This window comes from Callithrix jacchus, chromosome 9 (genome assembly GCF_049354715.1).
Source record: "Callithrix jacchus isolate 240 chromosome 9, calJac240_pri, whole genome shotgun sequence".
Taxonomy (NCBI): domain Eukaryota; kingdom Metazoa; phylum Chordata; class Mammalia; order Primates; family Cebidae; genus Callithrix; species Callithrix jacchus.
The window spans coordinates 116,534,439-116,555,831 of record NC_133510.1 but is presented as its reverse complement, the minus strand read 5'-3'; positions in this window follow the sequence as shown (position 1 = coordinate 116,555,831).

The following is a 21,393-nucleotide window of genomic DNA, read 5'->3' as shown; positions in this document are numbered from 1 at the left end:
AGGCATAGATATTTGGATGATGGCATGCTAGCCTGGAGGACATGCTTCAGAGACAGTGAATATTTGTTTCAGCCAGAACATGGGTATGTAGGAGATGCCACCAGACAGGTGTTTGAAAACCCTTGCTAAGGTGCCCAGACTTAATCTGATAGACAACAGGGAAATGTGAAAGGGCTGCTAGATGTATCAGGGCTTGGTTTTAGGGTGATGGAAATTCATGGTACATGCCTATCTTGGATGCCATCTCCTCCTTGGGAATGTTCAGATGCTAGTGGTTTATTTGGGAGATGATCTCAACTGAAATGCAAGTGGAGAGGTACGGAAGAAGAGAAGACACCGATAAAAGGAACATTAGGAACCAGTTTCCACCTTGGACATCAGAAGCTTAACCCCACCACCAGAAAGATCACAGAGACAATCAGAGAACACACAGCTCAATTATTCCCTGTCCACAGGATGAGAAAGGCTGAGCATTGGTCTGTCATTGGTTGAAGCTGTTTGCCCAGCCAGCCTGCTGCCATCACCAAAAAAGAGTCCTTGGGCAAAGAGTAAACCTCCTTCCCCGAGTAGAAGTAAAGGCCCTGACAGTGTCTGCTATAAGTGCTCAATAGATGTGCATTGAATGAAGGAATAAATGAATGAATGATACTCTGTGTGTCTGACACTCTTCTGAGATAGTAGAACGTAGAGATGACTTAGAGCCCTGGAAGAGCTCATGACAGTAAAGAAGACTCACACACACACACACACACACACACACACACACACACAACTAATTATAATGAAATATGCAAGTATAAATGCCCCTAGAAACTTTTGCCTATTTTTAGTTATAGTCAGCCAAGTACATCTTCTGGGAAATCAGGATTATCACTATGTTTTCCAAAGTGCATTTCAGGGCACTCTCATCCCAGGACATGTTCTAAGCTGGGGGAATGCTCTCTGGCCAATCACCGGTGGAATTCTATATACTCTGTTCATAACAACCAGGAGCCATGGATCAATTTCTCTTTGTTTAACCCTGAATTTGCCAAACATATTTGACAGACTTATCCTCCAAGGTTCAAATCAAGTCTAGCAAAATTGGGTCAAGTAGTTCACTAGAATCTTCACTCTGCTGCGCTGGAGAAGATTACATACGATGTTGTCCATGAAACTCTCTGCGATGATGGAAGTGTTCTGAACCTGTGTTATTCAATATGGCAGCCACCGTGGCTCTTGAGCACTTGAAATGTGGCTAGTATGACTGAGGAACTGACTTTTTGATTTTAATTAATTTAACTTTAAATTAAATGCTTGTATCTACGTAATTGGAGAGCATAGTTGCACCACCCAATTTTTGCCTGATACCCAGGTTCCTGTTGAGCTTGCACCAACTGAGCACGGTGACTGGCACAGAATGACCCCTCTGTAAACCACAGTGTTCCCACAATATTGGCTGCCATTTATTGAGCACTTGCTGTATGCCAGGCACTAATAGCTTGATTTAATCCTCCAATAGCCTAAGGAGGTCAGGCTATTGTTATCAAATCCATGTGCCAGATGAAGTGGAGGCATGGGGGCATTAAGTGGCCTGTGCAAGCTCTGAAAAGTAAGAAGTGATGATGGATCCAGGGATTGTGCCTGGGGGTGTCCGACTCTACATTCCCTTTCTTAATCCCTATAGCGCACCCATATACCAAGACTGGCTTCCAGAACAATCTCAGAAACAGCGCTGGGATGAGAGGTGAGACCCCCACACCTCCTTCTTTCATGGGGCATGTTCAAGATAAAGAGGTATTTTTCTCCACCATTAAATGCCTGCTGAGTATGCACGGAGCATAGGCTGGACACTGGGGAAGAAGGGAGGTGTGGAAGTCACAAGTGCATCCCTTGGGGAGCTCCCCATCTACTGGGGGCAGCAGGCAAGTAAGCAATTACCCACAATACAGCAAGCTAAGAGCCCAGGGAGGAGCAACCTGCTGCCTCTCCCACCAGCACCCCTGCCCAGTCTGGCCCAGCCCACAGCCTCCTCCTCTTCCTCACAAAGAAGCACAGGATGCCCTGCCCAAGCCCCTCCCCCAACAGTGGTGTGTTGTGCCCAGCGACTGAGGGTACATGATCCCATACCTTTCATCCCTTGCCGAGTTCAGATAAATCTCCCCCTCCTCTCCCTCTATAGCTGAAAGTCGTCAGGTCTAGCTAGGGTTTCTCCCACTTATGCAGCTCATGAATATTTAACAGCATCTGCCGTGGAGGCGATAAAGCCCTACCAATCCTTGACAAATATGGCCTAATCTTTTCAATTTCGGGGTGCAAATATGCCTTCTGAGTCCTGTTTGTCACCTAGATTAATGGCCCAGGGTCCCATAATCCTTTGGTGCTAATTCAAGTGGTGGCCGGCCGGTGTGTGCCTGCCAGGGGGATGCTAGGACACACACACACACGAAGGAGTGATTAGTCACGTGAGAATTACTTGTAGCAAGTGTGTGTGCATGTGTGTGTGTGTGTGTGTGTGTGAGTGTGGTCACAGCGTGTAGCATTTGTGTATATATAGGTGTGTATGGGTAGCCTGTGTCTTTGTGTAAACAACCCTGTGTTTACCAGTCAGTGTTTGGGTTTATGTGTCCAGGTGAGTTGCGTATGGTCTGTGTCTGCACGTGCTCCATTTGTATGAGTGCATGTGTGCGTGCATGCATGTAAATACCATGTGTGTGTGTGCCTGTGTTTCTTTGGGGGAAGTAGCATGTAAACCAGCTGAACACTGACGGCTTCACCCTTGTACAGGTGGTGATGGAGAGGCAGGAGGTGGTAGTCACAGGTGGGAGGACGTAAGAAAATATTACCTACTGGGGAAAACTTCTCTAGAATATGTTTGTGATCGGTCTGAAAAGCAACCACACATCCCCCATCCTCTGGGGCCATTTTCATTTCAGGTATTTTATGTTGCTGTCCCTATAAGAGACATATGATCAGATATCTATATGGACTATCTGGAGTTTACAATCCAGTAGTAAAAAATGTGTGTATTTGTGTGTGCACGCGCACATGCACACGTATGTGTATGCAAGTGTGTGTGCATGTGTGTGTTGTTTTAGTGCCTTTATACACTGCTCTAGTGCAGACAGAGATCCACAGTGGTTTATCTGCTTCCCTCTTTCTCTCTCAGCAAACCTTCAATATTTCACCAAAATGAAAGACGCAGACCCTGTGGATCTGGCCTCTGTTGATGTACTCCCCACCTGGTTCACTTCTCTCCAGATCCATTCTCAGAATAGCCCAGCAGGCACTGGGGATGTGAGTGTGAGATCTCTCCCCATGGCCCAGTTGAGAGCAGTGAGCCAGGTACGTGGCCAGGAAAGCAAAGAAGGGCAGCCTCACCCCGGATGGGGCTGAGAAGGAGGGAGTGAGGTGCAGTGCGCAAGGAGCTTGGACCAAAACTGGGACGAATGTGGAATGTCCAACCTCACCATGTAAGATGACTCCATCATGTCAAACAACCCTATGTTCAAATGCAAAGACAGGCCAGGCATACTAACTCACCCCGCTAATCCCAGTGCTCTAGGAGGCTGAGGCAGGAGGATCACCTGAGCCCAGGAGTTCAAGTCCAGCCTGAGAAACATAGCAAGATCATATCCCTACAAAAAAATTTAAAATTAGCGAGGCATGGTGGTGTGCACCTCAGGAGGCTGAGGCAGGAGGATTACTTCAGCCCAGAAGCTTAAGGTTGCAGTGGGCTATGACTGCACCACTGTGCTCTAGCCTGGGCAACAGACTGAGACCCTGTCAAAAAAAAAAAAAAAAAAAAAAGTGGAGACAAAAATGCCGCCAGCTCAAGACAGAAGCAGATGCCTTCTCTTCACTCCTTGAAGAAATATTTCTCTTCCAACAACTATGTGTATCTCTGTGCACAACAGGGAGGCACGTCCATGGCATTTTTACCTGGGCCATTGTGCTTAGGATACTGACATCGAGAAGAGAACCTGTTGCCTTGAGACCTAAAATAGAGCATGCCAAGGGCTGTGGTGGGGAAAGTAGGGAATTACTCAGGAGTGCTGGCCTTCCGCAGAAACAAGAGCTGAGTTTACACTTTTGCAAAAGAACACAGCTTTGTGAGCAAATTTACCAATCCCACCAAAACACAGGATGGAGGAGTCATAACTCAGTGGTTGGCAGCATTCACACTGGCACCAAACAGGACTATGTGTGGCTTTTTCCTCTGACACTTTGAAGTTATGTGACCTTGAGCAAGTCATTTCTGTTTTCTGTTGCTGAGTTTCTGCAGATAAAGCTGGGGACACTGAGCAGGATGATCACTCCCTGTGGCATGGCGTGAGGATTGCATGCCCTGCACAAGCATGCGCTCAAGACAGTTAGCAGCTGTGGCTGTTATTATTATCACCTGCAGGCTCTACTGTTACTCCCACCTTTCCCGAGACTAGAGAAATTTTCTTTTCTTTTCTTTTCTTTTTTTTTTTTTTGAGATGGAGTTTTGCTCTTATTGCCCAGGCCGGAGTGCAGTGGCCTGATCTCGGCTCACTGCCGCCTCTGCCTCCTGGGTTTAAGTGATTCTCCTGCCCCAGTCTCCCGAGTAGCTGGGATTACAGGCATGAGCCACAACGCCCAACTAATTTTATATTTTTAGTAGAGATGGGGTTTCTCCATGTTGGTCAGGCTGGTCTCGAACTCCTGACCTCAGGTGATCCACCCACCTTGGCCTCCCAAAGTGCTGGGATTACATGCATGAGCCACAGCGCCTGGTCGAGAAATTTTCAATAGTGCTGCCTTAAAGAACTCGATCCACAAACATTCATCCTGCAACCTAGCCAGTGGGAAAAAGAAACCATTTCAAGACCCCTCTCCCATTTGTAAGAAAAGCTCCAAACACTGGTCCTAGTTTTGGTCCAAGCCCCTTGCACCCTACACCACCTCACTCCTTCCTTTCCAGCCCCATCCTGGGTGAGGTTGCCCCTCCTCCATTCTCCATACCCCCACTACTTACCTGCCTCACAGCCCTCACTGGTGGGTGGTGCGGATGCTAGTGATGGAAAGAGAAAGGGGAAAGGGTGAAGGATTTTTGTCTTTCCTGGTGGCTCAGTTGGGCTATAAGGAGAGATCTCATACTCATATCCCCAGCGCCTGCTGGGCTGCTCTTAGACTAGATCTGGAGAGAAGTGAACCAGGTGGTAAGGACGTCAACAGAGGATGGATCCACAGCGTCTTAGTCTTCTGTTTTGGTGAAATATTGAAGTTTTGCTGAGGGGTGGGGAGGAAGATTGCAAAGCAGATAAACCACTGTGGATCTCTGTCTGCACTAGAGCAGTGTATGAAGACGCTGAGACAGGAAGGCCAAGGCAGAAACAGGAACCTGCATCCCCACTGTCCGGAGACCTACCTCCCAGGCATGACTGTCTCCAGTCATCCTGGTATATTTCCCCAGACAACCAGGTCCTTCCCTCCACCATTATCCAGCCCACCCCACAGAGGAGGCCTCAGCTGTGAGGGTGCAGGTGTTCAGGGACTCAAGAAGTGACCAGAACTGCATTGACCCGTGGTCACTGCTCTGTGAGCTGGGAAAAATCACCTTGTTTGGATGTAAGAGGAATCCAGGGCAGCACTTTAAAGAATTAGGGTTAGAGGTGTGTTTTTCAGCCCTTTCATAACACAAAATCCTCCTCCCTCCTTTCCCCAAGAGTCTAAGAATGCCCGCCCATAAACGGTTGAGAATTTCTGCCCTGCCATTTATACGTCCCCATAAACCAAGGAGATTCTGCTCATCTTTCTACTCTGTAGTTTGTGTGAGGAAAACAATAGGCTCAGCTCTTTTTCCAAATGCTACTAATTTTTCAAATGACATCTACCCCTCTCTGGGAGTCTCTCACTAGCAACCAATCCATCCACACCTGAATCAACACTCTCTGTATTTGCTTATTATTTCCTGGAGGACAGAGACCAAGGCCAGGGGAACCGTGAGCCTCTGCCCTGGCCTTTGAGGCTACTGTAATAAATATTTAAAGCAGCCAGAACATTTAAACAACTGTTGATCATTACTGAGGGCAGCTGTGGAGCTTCAGGAGTTGCAGACAGTGGCTGTGGTAAGCAGCCTCTAAGATGGCCACCTTAAGATGGCCCCAAGGTTCCCCACCTACCAGTATTCATTCCCTTGTGTAGTTCTCACCCTTTGAAAGTGGGCTAGACCTAGTGACTCACTTCTAATGAAGAGACTATGGCTAAAGAAACAGGATGTCACCTCTAAAATTCAGTTGGAAAAAGGTTATGACTTGTTTGCTCCCTCTCTGAGATCCCTGGCTTTGAGAGAAGCAAGCTGACATATTGTGGGCAACCCTAGAAAACGTCCCTGAGGCAAGGAACAATGTCTCTAGCCAGAAGCCGGTGAGAACCTGAAACCTGCCAACAGCCCCAGGAGCAAGCTTGGAAGCAGAGCCTCCCCTAGTTGACCCCTGAAATAATTGTTGCCCTGGCTGACACCCTGATTGTAGCCTGTGAGAATCCCTGACCCAGAGGCCCCAGCTAAGCTGCTCCTGATTCCTGCCCCGCAGAAACCATGAGGTGATAAATGTTTATTATTTACAACAATTGAGTTTGTGGTTATCTGTTATAAAGAAATAGATAACTAATACAATGATCAAGCATGGCCTGAGTTCAAATCCTGGGCTCTGATGTTTCTTAGCTGTATAACTTTGGACAAATCACTTCATCTCTTGGTGACTTGATTTCCTTTTCTGTAACATGGGGTAATAATAGGACCGACTTCAAAGGGTTGTTGTGATAATCAAATATGCTAATATAGGTAAAGGGGCGGGGGGTGGCTCACACCTGTAATCCCAGGACTTTGGGAGGCCGAGGGGGGCAAATCACTTCAAGATCAGCCTGGCCAACATGGTGAAAACCTGTCTCTACCTAATATACAAAAATTAGCCAGGCATGGTGGTGGGTAACTGTAATCCCAGCCACCCGGGAGGCTGAGGCATGAGAATTGCTTGAACCTGAGAGGCAGAGGTTGGAGTTAGCCAAGATCACACCTTTGCACTCCAATCTGGTCAACAGAGCGAGACTCTGTCTCAATAATAATAATACTGATAATAATAATGTGGGTAAAACATCTGGCATATAGAGAGCATTCTATAAGAGTTAGCATTACTAGTATTGTTACCTCTGAAAACTTAAGTCTGAGGTAACTTAGATGACACATGGAGACAAGGGAAGAAACTAAATGATCAAACTAATGTCCCATCCAAACCAGCAGCCTTGAGAATGGAGGATCAACTTACTACCTGTCCCACATCTCCAAAACACCCTTCAACAATAAATTAACTTACATTTCCAGAGAGTTAATGAAGTACACCCCATATAGAATCTTGCTCAACAACAATCAATGAGACAGATACTGTGGTAGATTATTCCCAGAGGGAGCCAGCACGGACTCCTTCCCTTCCTGTACACACAGTTTCCTTTGAATCTAGTCTTGCTCTGTGACTTGCTTTAACTCGTAGAACGCAGCAGAAGAGATGTTCTGAGATCTTTCAAGCCCAGGTCTTAAGAGGACTGGTAGAGTCTGCCTTCTCCTCTTTGAAGCCAGGTTCCATATAAGAAACCTAACTTCCCTGAGACCACCATGTTGTGATGAAGCCCAAGCCAACCACGAAGAGTAAGAGGTCACAAGGAGGGGCACTGAGGCAGGCACCAGACACTTGGTCCTCCCCATGCAGTCCAGCTACCACACAAATGCAGCCACACAGGTGACGCCAGCAGACACCACACTGAAGAGTCTCCCAGCTGAGCCTGATCAATCTACAGCATAATTAGAAATAATAAATCATCGTTGATTTCAGTCACTAAGGGTTGGGGTGTTTTCTTAGGTAGCAATAGATCACTGAAACAGGAGCTATTATTTTATTTTCTACTTTACAGATGAGTAGACTGGGTCACTTGGCTGAAGTAGCATAGCCATTGGGTGGTGGTGCCTGGGGTGGGATTTGACCCATGAAGACTGACTCCTAAAATCTTACCATACAACTCAAGTTCAAGTATGAGTTTCCCTTCCTTCCTTCGGGAGGCCTTCCCGGCCCACTCTGAGGATGCTTCTCAGGAACAGCAGCCCTCTGGCCATACGTCCCCATATGGCTAGTGGCCTCATTTCTAGGACAGTGAATTCCTGATCTGAACACCCAGCACATAGTAGGAGTTCAGAAAGTATAGGCTGGTTTCATTTGTAGGGCACCTCATACTTTTCCAAATTGTTTCCTGTCAAATACCCCATTTGGTCTTCACCAAAACTCAATGTGAGTACAGGACAAGGAGAAAAGGTTTTCCTGAGCTGATGTGAAACATCAGCCCAGATCACAAAATAAGTGAATGACCAAGCTGGACCTGGAGCCTGGATTTGCCAAACCCCAGACCCCTGGCCAAAGAATGTAACCGGATGATCTCAGCAAAGGAAAGACGAATGACAGGCATGTGTCTATTCGTGGGGAAAATACGTCCTGCTACGTACTAAATGTGGGCAAAGTATAGCCAAGGGTTTCTCAGCCTCTGCAGATTGGGGCCAGAAATCATGTGTTGTGGGGCTGTCCCGTGAACTGTAGCGTGTTTAGCAGCATCCCTGGCCTCTACCCACGAGACAACCAAAAATGTCTCCAGGCATTGCTACCTGCCCCTTGGGGCCAGAATGGACACTAGTGAACAAATTCACACTTGGCGGTGTCACTTCTAACTCCTACGCTATTTGTTAAAGCATTCGTATCAGTGAAAGCTGAGTTTTATTTTATTTTGTTTTTATTTGTACACATTTATGGGGTTTTTAAAAATTTGTAACAACCAATGCTTAGGATGTTGCTGATCAGTGGTGCAAGCACACTTCATTAACAGCAGGGTCGGTTGGCTCAGACTTGTGGGAAATCCACGTGTAAATATGATCACGATGTGTCCTTCAATGCTTTAAACCCATGTATCAGTCAGGGTCTTTTTAATTTAATTTAATTTAATTTTATTTTATTTTATTTTATTTTATTTTATTTTATTTTATTTTATTTTATTTTATTTTATTTTATTTTTGGAGACAGGATCTCACTCTGTCACCCAGGCTGGAGTGCAGTGGCACAATCATGGCTCGTTGCAGCCTCGACCTCCGGGTGCAAGCAATACTCTCACCTCAGCTCCTGAGTATCTGGGACCACAGACATGCACCACCACCTCCAGCTATTTATTTATTTTATTTTATTTTATTTTATTTTATTTTATTTTATTTTATTTTATTTTATTTTATTTTATTTTATTTGAGAGATGGGAGCTCACTATGTTGCCTGGGTTGGTCTCAAATTCTTGGGCTCAAGCAATCTTCCTGCCTCAGTTCCCAAAGTGTTGGGGTTACAGGCATGAGCCACCATGCCAGCTCAGTGACAGTCTTAGAAAGAGATGAAATTCATCCCCAGATGGTTCAAATAAAAAGATGTTAATGAAAGGACTATCTACAGGGATGTGAGGAGTTAAGAGAACCAACAAGAAAGGTGGAGTGACCCAGAGAGTAGCAACACTGGGGAGCCATTTTCCCCACCCCCTGCCATCACCTGCTTCCCAGTGCTGAGGGGCAGGGGATGAAATGGCCCTGACAAAGCCATGTGCTGGAGGAGGGGCCATAGGAGCTATAGTCTGGAGGGTCAACCATGGTCCAAGGCATGCTGCAGAATCAGGGAGGGAGGCAGGAAGAAACACCCCAACCTCTCTCTCCTCCTTCCCTCCAATGGTGCCCTCCCACTGGTCAAACCCAATGTGAGCCAGACAGCAAGGGAGCCCATAAAATATGGGGGTCAGCTTCCCAGAGCACAGAGCAAGACAGAAGAAATGGGAGAGGCTGGATATACTGGCTCACACCTGAATCCCAGCACTTAGAGAGACCAAGGCGGGCAGATCATTTGAGGTCAGGAGTTCAAGACCAGAATGGTCAACATGGTGAAACCCCATCTCTACTAAAAATACAAAAATTAGATGGGTGTTGGTGGCATGTGCCTGGAGTTCCAGGTACTCAGGAGGCTGAGGCAGGAGGATCGCTTGACCCCGGGAGACACAGATTGTAGTGAGCTGAGATTGCACCACTGCATTCCAATCTGGGTGATAGGAGTGAAACCCTGACTCAAAAAAAAAAAAAAAAGAGAATAAATGGGTCAAGAGGGAGAATAACAGCACCCCATTCCATGCGTGAAATGCTCTCTTGCAAATTAACTCTAAAAAACAAAACCTCAGAAGTTAAAAGACCAAAGATGCACAAAGGTGTTCATCCAGTGTTATTTATAATTCCCCAAATCTATACGGGAAATAAAAAATGTCTCCCAATCCAGTGCTCTTTCTACCATATCATCCCCCAGGACATCCCTGCTCCAGAAAGAGGCTTCATCGCTTGCACCCCAGGCCCCTGGGCTTTCTGAGACCCGGGAGGAGGGTAGAGACTCATTTAACTCCCATTCCAGAGTTTGATCTGTGGGTGGTGCCTGAAACTGCTGCATGGAGACCAAGGCCACGCGTGCCTTTGGAGGGCTGAGAAACTCACTTTTGGAGAAATGGTCCCCTATCGAATGGTTACCAGCACCAGGCAAGGTGGAGAAGGGAAGAAAAGCCGGGGTCCCTGGTTCCCTCCGTTCTCTCCAAGACATCACTGAGCAGAGACAACACAGCAAATTGCTCAAGTTGATCTCCGCAGTGCCCCACAGGCCTTAACTTCAGGATGCAGAAGCTCAGGCCACAATGGGGAAGGCGCTTCTCTTCCTCCTTCGGATGCTACATCTCCTGGCTGCAAAACCAGGAGACAGGACCTCTAACAGTTCTGAGCTGGTCCCTCCGCCTGTGTCTCATATGCTGTCCAAGCCTCACCCTGGCCTTAGGAGGTTTGTATTACATCTTCCTTGTGGATGAAGAAATGAGGCTCAGAGAGGTTAAGTCACTGCCCAAGGACACACAGCTACAAAGAAGCAGAACTAGGGCTCTAGCCCCAAGCTCAGCACTCGCAGCCTCTGAGGTCTCCAGTCTCCTTCTCCACTCCCTCCTGGCCTGCTTTCTACTGGCCCCATCACCCACCCAGGCATTGGCTGGGGGAGAGAAGAGAAGAAGAGAACAACTACTCAGTGCACCCCAACTCGGTGGCAAATGCTATGGTCAATCCCCAAACTGCCCTCTTGACCCTGTAACCGCAAGGCCCCTTAATCCCAAAGCCTCAGTCTCCCCATCTGTGAAATGGAAATAGTGTGATACCTACTTCACAGGGTGGTGAGTGTGAGAACTGAGAGTGTGATTGCTAATACAGCAGTGCTTGGTCCTATGCTAAGTGCCTCCTGTGGGTATCTCATTGACTCCTCCCCACCACCCTGTGAGGAGGAACTCTTTTTCTTTTCATTTGAAAACAATTTGAAAGAAATGGAACCCAGAGCAGTTAAGAAATTTGCCTAAAGTCACACAGCAAGCAAGTGGCAAAGGCAGGATTCAAACCTTGGTCTGTTAGATTCCAGAGGTAGAGGTTTCAACCACAAAAACACCTGGTGCATCAGGAAAACACGTAGAAAACGTGTACAAGTCATCTGTCCATCTATCATTTAAGCCATGTTTACTGAGCACCTGCTCTGTCCTAGCTCTTCTTGGCACCACGGGTACTGTCAGGGATTAAGAGAGATGAAGTCCTTGGCCTCGTGGAGCTGACAGTCTAGAAAGGAGAGGCAGACAGGAAACGAATCAGCACATAGATCAATAAAATGTAAAGTATGCTGTGATGGAAAGAAACAGGTGCTATGATAGAAAGAAAATAATAACAAGGGGTATCTGAGTGGCCAGGGAGAGCCTGTCTGAAGGGATGACATTTGAGCTGAGCCCTGAAGGAGGACATAGACCTCTCCATGCCAGGAGCCAGGGGGATATGCCCCATCCAAGGGAACAGCAAGTGCAAAGGTCCTGAGGTGTGAATAAGGTTGACCTAGCACAGCATTAGAAAGAGAGGAGTGGTGAGAGAGTGGATGGGCATGGAAGGGAGAAGGAGAGGCAGGCAGAGGCCAGGCCAAGGGAGGACCTTGTGGGCTGAGGCCAGGAGTTTGGATTTAATTCTAGTGCAACATGGAGCCATTGAAGGACATTGACAATGGTGCAAGGGTGATAAGCTGGGGTCTCTGTCTGGGTCTGGCAGAACTCTCAGCCCATGTGAGAAATACACAAATGTGTAATGATGGTGGACTGGAACGCATACTCTAAGAAAGATTCATGCGGGGAGCTAATGGCCAGGTACCACCCAAGAGAGGGCTTGGACAGCACCAGCTCTTCAACCAGGAAACAGCCCTGCCCTAGAGGCCAACCCAACGCTTCCTTACTGCAGATTGTTGGCAAAAGTGCCTTCATTTCTCCCCACTCCATGTCTCCAATCCCTTCTCAATATGACATTGCTCTTCCTATCAAACACGAGTCTGTTGGCCCTCTCTGGGCTGCTGTGTGACTTCTTTAGCCAGCAGAATGTGGAGGGAGTGGTGTTCAACCAGACCCAAGCTGAGGTCTCGAGAGGCCTTATAGCTTCTTCTCTCCCTCTCAGAGTCCTGCCATCAGCATAAGAAGCAGCGCAGACCTGCTGGAGGATGCGAGACAACATGGACCAGCCATAGAACATGGCCCCAGCAAGGCCCCAGATGTGAAGGAACCAGTCCAGGTCAGCAGCAATGGACCACGGCTGTCCAGAGATGTATGAGGAAGCCCAGCTATTGCCAGAAGAAAGCACTCGGTTGACCCATAAAACAATGAGCAATAATAATTGGTTGTAGTTTAGAAACCTTACATTTGGGGGAAACTTGTTACCTATTGCAAGCTAACCAATACCCTTTTGAAGCTTTAACTTCTCCCCAACAACCCTCAGAAGTGTGGAGGGAAGACCCAAAAAACACACCCCCAAGAATCATATCCCATTCTGGTGGAAAGGGGGGGATCACAAACTCCCAAGCTCACACGATAGCCTGTTTCTCCCACAAAATGCACTTAAGAGTAACAAAAAAAAAAATTTAACATTCCCTTTTATATCCTCAATGATTCTATAACTATAGGAGCAACATCACTTACTGTGATTTCTCTTTCTTTGAATCATTCCTTTCACTCATCTAATATTTATCAAGCACCTGCTGTGTGCAAGGCACTGTGGAGACGGCACTACACAAACTCCCCAACCCCCTGAAGCTGATGGTAAGATGCAAGGATAGAGACACGAACAGCAGATAAGTCTTTAATGACTGGGGGCAGTGGCTCACACCTGTAAGTCCAGCACTCTGGGAGGTCAAGGTGGGCAGATCACTGAGGTCAGGAGTTTGAGATCGCCTGGTCAACGTGGTAAAACCCCATCTCTACCAAAAATACAAAAAGTAGCCAGGCATGGTGGCATGCTCCTGTAGTCCCAGCTACTTGGGAGGCTGAGGCATGAGGATCACTTGAACCCAGGAGATAGAGGTTGCAGTGAGCCGAGATCACATCATTGCACCCCAACCTGGGTGACAGAGTAAGACTCTGTCTACAAAAAACAAAGACAAACAAAAAAGTCTTATTAACTCCATGCAACTGGTGGAGAGGGATGCTTTGATTGATAATATTAAAAGGGGCTTATTTAGAGAGAGGGGTCAGAAAGGATTCTCTGAGAAGCTGGCATTGCAGCTGAAATATGAGATAAAATCAGCTTTTTCTGGAGCTATAGGAAGAGGATTGTGAGGCAACGGAAGACAAGAGTGAAGACCCTGAGGCAGGAAAGAGCTCGTATGCTCGGGACTCAAGAGGCCAGTGTGCTTGGAGCAGCAAGTTTAGATCCCTTCTCTTGTGCTCATTTCTTATGGTCATTTACAGCAATGGCCACAAAATCTTTGCTCCCTTCCCACCAGGAACTGAGGTCCATTTCCCCCACTCTCCCTTGAGTCTAGACTCAGCCATGTGGCTTATGAGACGTGAGTAAATATGATATGAGCAGAGGTTTAAAAGGTGCTTGCACATTAGGGCTTTCCCTATCTTGCTGCTTTTTGGAATCCTGCAAAGAAGTCCAGGCAAGCCTGCTGGAGGATAAGAGATCATATGGATCAGCGCTGAGTGAGCAGCCCTAGCTGAGGTCCCCTGGATCAAACGGCCTGCCACCTGCCAGATGTGTGAGTGAGGCCATCCTAGACTATGCAGCCCATTTGAACCAGCCCAGACCAGAAAAGCCATTCTAGCCAACCCACAGAATCAAGAGCAAAATTAAATTGGTGTTGGTTTAGACCACCACATTTTGGAGCTGCTTGTTACACAGCAAAAGCTAACTGATACACTTGCCTCATCACTGACTTGTGGTGAGCTTAGTTTTTGAAGTGATTTTTCACAAAGAAAGTTTGGATCCATTAACCAGATTTGCTGAGCAGGAAACAGAGGTAATAAAAATGTGAATTCTGGGTGGTTGCTAGGCTTATCCCATAACTGAATGATGCTCATCTATGCATGTGAGATTTAAATTTCTGCCCTGACAAAATAAGTTACTACTTGCATTGTGCAAAGACTCATTACTCAGTTGAAGCTACTAATGATAAATTCACTCATTCTGGGAGTCCACTGTGTTAAACACCTTGCTATGTGTAAGGTGTGGAGATTTGAGAAAGCATGCAACACGGAATCCTCTTCAAGAAGGATAGAATACAGCAGGGGAGCCTTGACTAATTCATGGAGTGTGCACTGGACAGGGGATAGAAAAATATCTCAAACTAGTGGGCCAAGGGATGAAGTTTAGAGTGTGCTTAGAAGACAGCGTTTAAAGTATAATAAATGTTAACATCTTCAGGTGGGACACACTATCCCAGGTACAGTTGATTTGTCCTACCAGATTCATTCTCCACTTTTTTTCTACCCTGTTCTTGTCCTGGGAGATGGAATCACATGGATTCACCAATGGATCCCTTCCCTCTGATTTATGGTTGGACTCAACCAATGGGAGGCATCATCAGGAAACTGGAGGGTGGGAAGAGTGTGAGGTTAGGGTGTTTCCTTGCTCAGTCTCCTGGCTCCCTCCCTTCTCACTGGTTTCTCATCCCTTTGGCCTGGGGGTGGTAATGGCTCCTCGGCTACTCCTCCACCACTCCCAAGAGAGGAGGATCTATTTCTTTATATTGCCTCCAAGGCTCCCACACCTTTGTAATGTGTCCCTTTGTATATAAACTCTTTTGGATTATCCTAATTTGAGGATGTCATCTGCTTCCTCCTGAAACTCTGTTGGGAGATATGTGAACTCTCCAGTTTGCCCCAGTCCCCACCATTCCCTATTGCCCTAAGGTGAATCTGATCAACCACCATCATGTATGTTACCTGCCCGGTTCATTTCAGCTTGAACCTTGTGTTCATTTTGGTTTGAGATACCATCCCACAACTATAAGTTAACTACTAAATCCTGAGGTCAAAGGGGACCCCTGCCTGGGCAGAAGGAATCAGAGGAGATCTCCGGCACAAGAAGAGGTTGAGGAATGGATAGGGTTTTCAAAAGGGAGAAGGAGCCTGGCAGATGATCCAGATGAAGGCATCAACACTCCCTCTCAAGGGGCAATGCCCTCATGAGAGCCCAAGCCAGCTTTGCCAAAGACCAGTGGGGGGTCGAGGGGTTGCTCCCCCATTTCTCTTTCCCGTGAATCTGGACTTGGCCACGTGGCTTGCTTTGGCGAGTGAGACATTAGCAAATGTGACGTGAGTGGAGGTTTACAACGTGCTTTCCCTAACTTGCTGCTTTTTGGAATCCCGAGACCATCGTGCAAAGAACCCCCAAGGCTGGAGGATGAGAGACCTCATGGAGCAGTGACATTGAGCAGCCCTAGCTGAGGTCCCTCCATCTGTCAGGGCCCTCTCCAGGGTCTGGGGACAGCTCAGGGCTCCCTGCAGGCCCATCTGCTGGAAGCTCCCCTCCCACCCCTGCTTTCATTTAGACTTTGCCCAGGGCTGCAGAGTGGGAGGACGCTGCTGGATCTGAGAAAACAAACAAATACAGAGGCTGGAGCAGTCCAAGTCGCCTCTCCTCCCTGCCTTCCTGCCTCCCATTCCTGCTGCCTTCCTGCCTTCTCTTCCTGCATCCTCTTCCCACACTCCTCTTTCCCCAGCGTCTTTCCCCAGCCTTCCCTGCTCCTTTCTCCTGACCCTCCTCCCTCTGCCTTCTCTCCTAGTTTTCTTGCCGGCCACTTCCTTCTGGCTCACATCCTCCTCTCCTCCCTTCTCATTGCTTTCCTCACCTCCTTTGCTCAGCAATCTCTCCCCTTGGGGCCTTTCTTCCCTCTTTTCCTCTTTTCTCCTTCCCCTCCATTCTCCTCCTCCTCTGCTCCCTCCTCCCTTCCCGCTCCCATCCCTGCCTCTCAGCCCCACTCCATCCATCTTCCCCTCTTCCTCCCCCCCACCCCGACCTCCCTTGCTTCATGACAGGGAGCGGTTGGAGAAAGATGGATGGAAATGACACCCCGGCTCTGGCGTGACTGCCACTCTGTGATGCATTGGGAGCCGTCGCTGGCTTTCTGTGGGAGCCATACAGATGAGGCAGTGACCCCTCGCCACACAGGGTCAAGGACACTGGAAGGGCAGAGAGGGCTGGGGCCTGGGGAAGGAGACCTGGGCCAGCACATGGGCTAGGCCCTCTCCTTTCTGGGTCCCAGCAGTGGGCAAAGGGCCCGCTCAGTTCCCCCTGAGGGCTATATCCCAGCAATGAGGACAACAGCAGAGAAGAGAAGCAGGGGGCGTGTGCACGGGGCCCAGCCACAGGCCTGATGTACAACAGTAGACAAGTCATCAAAACTCTCCTTGCCTCAGTTTCCTCATTTGTAAAAATGGGAATGGTAAGTTGTCGGATTCAATGAGTCAGTCCACGTACAGCACTTAGCACAGCACACGTGGCAGAGGCTAAGCATCCAGTGAGGGTGAGTGTGTGCTGTGATGAATGGGATGCCTGTGACTATTTCTGAACATGGTCATGTGCAAAATGACAGCACGTGGCTCATGAAGCTACCATGTGGGTTAAGCGAGAAATGCACCGTTCAGAGTGACAGTAAGAAGCACAGACGTATCCAGGGTCTTGTACATGCAGGCTGTGCTCTGGTGCCCTCTGAGCACTAAACCACGCAATCCCTCCATGACCTTGAAGTGGAGACTTATTCCCATCATACAGAGAGGGAAACTGAGGCCCAGAGTGGCTAACGTTATTATGAGCTAAGGAATATTGTGAAGGATGAAATGTGGTGATTCTGTCCCCCAGACATCCGCTTGCACCAACTCACATGCAAAAGCTGTGCCCCAAGATGGGGGCCTACATGAGTCACATGTGGATTCTGTCTGCTCTGGTGTCCTGGGCACCTCTTTAGCCAAGCCCCACAGTGTCCAACAAAGGGCTCAGTGTAAAGAACTTGAGCTACTGCCTACCTGATGCTTCCACAGAGGGACCTGTGTAGATACAACTTGGGGGGTCTCATCCAGGCCACCTCCCAACATCTGAGCCCCAAACTTCTGTTTACCTGGAATAAGGGGTTGGTGGCCTCACCTTGTATATCCAACAAGAAAATAAGCCTGCAAAATACATCTGCATATAGATAAGTCTGCTCTGAAATCTCAGAAAGCAATTGCAGCATGGGATTAAAAGAATCATTTTTTTTCTTGCTTTTTGTCTGCTGTTCCAGTTAACAGGCCTCTTGTGAAATTCGGGGCAGTTTGGGGTAGAGAGAAAGCCTCGGACTTGGACAGTCAGCCAGCCTGCCTTTACCAGCTCAGTCACTGAAACTCTAAGCCGCCATTTCCTCATCTACGAGATGGAAATAATAATAATCCCTACTTAGGAGACTGAGATTTGTATACACTCCTTCATTCATTCGGCAGATATTCACTAAGCATTTACTATGCACACTGTTACAGGTTCAGAGAGGAAAGCAATAAAACAAATTTCAAAAACCCCTGCCCTTCTGCAGCTTACAAGCTAGTAGAAGAAGATAGACAATACGAGTGGGAACTTTTGTTGGTGCCATTGTTAAAGGCAGTGCTGGAGCGTGCACACACATACATACACGTGCACACACACAGGTGCACACACGTGCACACACATACACGCACGCGCACACACAGGTGCACACACGTGCACACATACACGCACGTGCACACACATACACACGTGCACACACATGTGCACACACATACACACGTGTACACGCGTGCACACGTGTGCACACACATACATACACGTGCACACACTTACACGCATGTGCACACTACATGCACACAGGTGCACACACATACACACGTGCACACACATGTGCACACACGTGTGCGCACACTCACCCTGCCATGTCACATGTTCCTTTCCCTTCTCTGGGCCAGACTGTCCCCAAACCAGTCCAGAGAGTCTGCTAAGTTCCCAAAAATTCCCACAGGGGAGGAAGCCCACACCCCAACATAACCTCACTCACCCTTCACACTCCCGATGTCTTCACTCCTCCTCATTAAGCACCTGTTATGTGTCTCCTTATTAAGCACCTATTATGTGCCAGACACAGCCCACCATCCACAAGCTATTTAATGAGTAAAATGATCTCTGCGCTTCAAGAGCTTGCAAGCTACTTTCAGTTCCTGCCTCACTGAATGCATTTCCTTCCTCCTTTCTCCCTCGCCATCCCTCAATAACTACTCAGAACTGTTCTCTTTGAAAAATTCCTCTGAGATCACTTCCTCTAAATGCCTGCACCTTTTGTGCTCAAACAGGAGAATGCTCACCTCTTGGGGTCTCCCCTGGTGCACTCTTACTTGCTATAGACCAGTGTTCCCTCTCCATGCAGACGTAAGCTAGTGAGCGGTTGTAGCCAACTATTTCATTAGCCCAAGTCTTTATATTGCCTTATGTGCATGCTGTTTGTCATCTGCGGTTTTTCTTTCTAAGAAGGAGTCTGTTTCCTTGTCCCTTGAACCTGGGTTCAGCCACATGGCTGGTTGTATTGAATTGAATGCTGCAGAAGCAATAGTGTCCCAGTTCTAAGTACAGGCCTTAAGGGGCTTTGCATGTTTCTACCCGTTCTCTTGTATTTCTGTCATCACCATGAAAAGGACATGCCTTCTGGTCCAAGGAAAAAGATGAGAGAGATGACATGGCTGGCCCATCTAAGGTGCCCCAACCAAGCCCAACGTAGCATAGAGCCTCTAGGCCAACCCTCAGAAGCTTGAGCAAGCTTAGCTGGGATGAGCCAAACCCACAGGGAAGTGAAATGTAATAAGGGATAGTTGTTTTAAGCATCTGCATCTGATACAGTGGCCCTAGAAAGAGCATGGGTTCTGGAGCCAGCAGCAGATCCAACTGAAGCCCTGCCACAGACTCACTGCAAGAACTTGGGTAATTACCAAACCTCTCTGGGCCTCACTGTCCTCATCTGTAAAGTGGGGATGATGACACCTACCTCACAGGATTCCATGAGGACCACATGGAGAGGAAAGCCCCCGGATCTAAGCAGGCACCCAATCTAACCAATGAATCATGGTGATCATTGTCATCATCAGAGTCATTGGGAAGGACTAAGATGGCATTTGCTTTTCTCTCTGGACAATGAGAGATTTTGCTTCTCTGTTCTCTGTATATATTTATAGATCGGTTCAGGAAAGCTGACCTCATGCTAAGATCTATGACACCATGGAAAGGGAATTGGGTCAAGTTAGAAATCTGTGTTCAAATCCCAGCTCTGCCACCTTACTGCTGTGTGATCCAGGCAAGGGCCTTAACTTCTAAGGGCCTCAACTTCTCCATCTGCAAAATGGGAGTGATCAGACCCACTGGATCCCATAGTGCCCTCTTGATGACCCTGTAACCAACATAGACTGTGGGGCACAGTGTCTGCCTATTCATAGAAAGTCAGTTCTTCCCCTCTCCATGGGAGCAGAGACAGTCCTTAGAGCTGCAGCCCTTTAGATAACCCCACCCCACATTCCCTGGTTTCAGAGAGCTGGTTTATCTGCTCCCTGGGCACTGAAGTCAGACATCCTGCTTTTAATCCTTGAGCATTCCTGTGTGTCCTCGAGCAAACCATTTTAACACTTCTAAACCTCAGTTTTGCTCCATATAAAATGAGGAGTATAAAATAAATCCTGTAACATTTTTGTAAGGGTTTAATTTAATTTGCCTAAAACCAAAGCATGTTCAATAAAGAATTGTGGGAAGCAAGTGAGAAGGAAGGAAGGAGGGAGGGAGGGAGGGAGGGAGGGAGGGAGGGAGGGAGGGAGGGAGGGAAGGGAAGAGAGGGAGGGAGGAGGAAAGGGAGGGTGGGAGGAAAGGAAGTAAGGAGGAAAGGAGGGAGGGAGGGAAAGATTCTAATTCAGAGGTCTTAAATGCACACAGCAGAAGTTATGATGGCTTCTCAGAACTCCGTCCAACATTATGACATTTAATCCCACTATGCAAACCAGGAGTGGTTTTCCTAACAAGAAACAGGAGGATATTACATTCCTATAATATAAAACTTCAGCCACAGGCACACAGGTAATCAAACCACAGCCTCTCCAACAAACTCCCAACTAAGCATGATAGAGGGCAACCGCGTTCCCCGTCAATAGCTGCCGCCACTCTGTCATTTGTTTCGTGGTTGTGAGAGCTGGCTGGCTGGCAAGCAGGGACCAGCGTCAAGGTTTGCAAAAGAGGGACCTGGGGGAGAAAAGCTTAAAGAGGAACAAATGCTGCCCGGTGCCTGAAACTTGTCCGTGCATGGGTTGAAGACAGACACTGTTCCACTGAAGCAGCGGATCACCTCCGTGGCAGAGTGCGGGGCACGTGAGGAGAGTCGTTCCCTAGAACAGGGGCCCTTGAGCTTAGGTCTGCATCAGAAGATCCTAGAGGGCTTATTACAACACAGAGTGCTGGGTTCCTCCCTCAGAGCTTCTGAATCAGCAGATTTTGGGTCTGACATGAGAATTCTCATTTCTTACAAATCCCCAAGTGCTACTGCTAAGCTAGGAACCACACTTTGAGAACTCCTGGTCTAACGCAATCAAATGAACTTGGATGATGGCAAATAGCTGCTTCCAGGTGCCTCGTTCTGTGTTCGGAGCTCTGGGAGGTACAGCTCTGGGAGCTGAACAAAGGTCAAAGGAGTCGTCTGTCTTCAAGGAATGGACTGGAAGCTTTGCTCTTAGAAATAACCGAGTAGCAGTTCAGAGAACAGTAAAGCTCGGGTTCAAATCTCAGGTGCACCCCCCAGCTGTGTGACCTTGAGTAAGTTACATGATCTCTGTTTTTCCATCTGTCAAACAGAAATAACAAGAGTAGTTCCCTTATAAGTTTGCTATTGAGGAAACTTTCTCTGTGTCCATCAGATGGTGGCCTGGCCAGCCCTTTGAGACTGGTTATATTTGCAGCCAGCCCTCCTGGCTCTAGGAAAGCTTAAAGGA